A 2,779-nucleotide genomic window follows, 5' to 3' on the forward strand; every position below is an offset into this window, starting at 1 on the left:
TGGAAAATTGTCATCCTGCATTAATTAATTTCCCCTCCGCAACACAGGTGCAAGAATGAGTAACATCAAACTGACTATGAGTTGGTCCTGTCAGGGAGCCCTGAAATGATCCATTAAACTTTCTGTGCTGATTTCTAGAGCGCCTTCAAAGTCATCATGTTAGAAAATGCCATGTTGCACCAAGTGACCAGAAAGGGTGTCCATGGTTAGGTTGCCAGCGAAGCTATCACCACAGCCTGTGCTGACTGCAATCAGGGGCATCCTGATGAGATTGCAAATCAGAGCAGTGACCACAGCATTGCATTGTGCATACACAGAATGCACATACAACTGTGGGAAGCAGAAACCATTCTTCTACACCTTGTGTGCCCTTCCTTAAGCAAGGTCTTGGATCAGGTAACACACAAGAGTACCTCCTGCCCTAAGTTGTTCCATGACGCTCTGGTTATGCACACATCTCACTGAGACTGTCTGTAACATGCAGAATACCAGGTAGTCAATCACAATATACCAGATTAAAATCTAGGAGCTTCAAAAGCCAGTGACTGAAATTTGGCTTCTACATTCCAGTCAATATAATGAACTAACTGAATACATCACATAGAAGGGAACCATCTGTTGCTGAAGTGAATCAAAGGCACTCATTTATATATTTCACTTTAAGCAACCATTTTGAAAATCTTATCACTCTTTTGTGCAACTGTTACTTGTTGACACAGCTGCTGCTCTCTTGCCATTGCCTTTCAACCTTCTCTCATCCTGATACAACACCACAATACAACTGAAGGCATCACTAGCAGTAGAGTACGAAAATCCTCATTTCCCCCCTTTTTTCCCATTTAAGTAGTCCAGTAAGTAGTGAGGAGTGGTTGTGGAAAGAGTCTGAAAGATTATTGAGTGTGGACACAGAATTACAGTTCCAAATGAGATGTCTTCTATGGTTTAGTTTGGGGCCCCTTGAGAAGTGACAAAGTTCAGATTTGTGTGCTTAAAGAGAGTAATACCTCACTGGTACTGCCAGGGATACTCCCCTTCTGCTTCCACACTCTGTACAGCAAACCTTCTCAATGGGTCATTGTGTTGTCCAACTGGAAATCTAATAATGGACCTTTTACACTGAGGAAGGAGAGCACTGACATGGACAACAGAAGATGAGAGAGAGAGAAGGAGAGGGATGATTTCAGTTTTTCAATAAAAATAGAAATAATTATGCTAATTTTTTTTTTTTTGAATGGTTAAAAAGGACTTGGAAGGGGTTTTTCTCTCTGCTCCTTGACATTTCCCTGTTCCTGCAGGAATTCCTATTTAGCCTAATTAGGCTCTGTTTCTCCTTCATTTCGGCTCCATAACTCATTAGCTTCCAGCTGGGCAACTCGTGATTCTGGGATGTCTAATTACCTTCTTCTAGCAGATATCCTGATTGCCTCTGGTCAAAAAATGCTGATCCAGTGCCTTCAGCTGATCTGAACTGATCTCAAAATGAGTTGTGTCATCAGCCTCATCTAATTCCATCCAATCTTTCTACTTATATCCTTTGGTCAAGATCAACATCACATATGACCTGATGTGACAGAGAACCAAGAATATAGTAGCCAGTACCTTAAAGGGGAACACCCACTGACTCTATTGGTCTGCTTTATTTTGATATCACAAAGTTTGGTTTGAAGTTCCTGAGGCACAGAGACGAGTAAGTATCTTCATCTATTTCAGCTCTTTTTGTCTTCCTTCCAAGGATGACATTAAATCCATTTTAATCAGGTATGAGACCCTAATTCAGTTTTGACTCTTTCCTGGGACTGTATCCAAAATTAATTCATCACAATCACAGTCAAGTTTAACTCAGTCATGTTCAAATCAAGGTTTGTAATATTGTCATAAATTTGGATAAAATCATCATTGTAGATCCAGACTTTAGTATGAGGTCCATTCCATTATTTTTATGTTTGGTTTATTCAGGTTGAATTGTCCTTTATTTGCAAGGACTGACCCTAATTTAGTGCTCGACGCAGATGTCTCATTTGTGTATAAATGATGCCCCAGTCACAAGACTCCTGCTGTAGCAGGGAGGGATCACAGTATCACAGTACCATCAAGGTTGGAAGAGACCTCACAGATCATCAAGTCCAACCCTTTACCACAGAGCTCAAGGCTAGACCATGGCACCAAGTGCCACGTCCAATCTTGCCTTTGTACAGTTCTCATTGTTAGAGCAGATCAGGATTGAAGTGTTTTGTTGCTTTGTTGACAGCTAGTTAAATGCCAGTAAGTAAAACACACATGCAATATCAGCAATAGAACCACAGCATTGTTTCAACTGGGAAAAAACCTCTAAGATCACTGAGTCCCACCCCTAACCTAAGACCACCATGACCATCAAACCACATCCCCGAGTGCCATGTCCACACATTTCTTGAATACCTCCGCAGACAGTGACACCACCACCTCCCTGGACATCTGTTCCAATGCCTCACAACTCTTTCATAAAGAGTTTTTTCTCAGTATCCTACCTGAACCTCCCCTGGTGCAACCTGAGGCCATTTCCTCTCATTCTATCAAATGTACATGTAGAGATGCATTTGTGCAACTATAAAAGAACTATGACAGCAGAAGAGCAAGCTCTTAGGTAATGTTGTTGCACACTAAGACATTTCTAAACATCCTGTAACAACTAGTCCAAAACCTCTAATCCCACACACACAGAGGGAGAATTAATTTTCCAACAGTGAGCTGTGTGGATACCTCCACACTCATGGTTAAGTGGTTATCAATAGCTAGGAAT

The sequence above is a fragment of the Pogoniulus pusillus genome, chromosome 15 (genome assembly GCF_015220805.1).
Source record: "Pogoniulus pusillus isolate bPogPus1 chromosome 15, bPogPus1.pri, whole genome shotgun sequence".
Lineage (NCBI taxonomy): Eukaryota > Metazoa > Chordata > Aves > Piciformes > Lybiidae > Pogoniulus > Pogoniulus pusillus.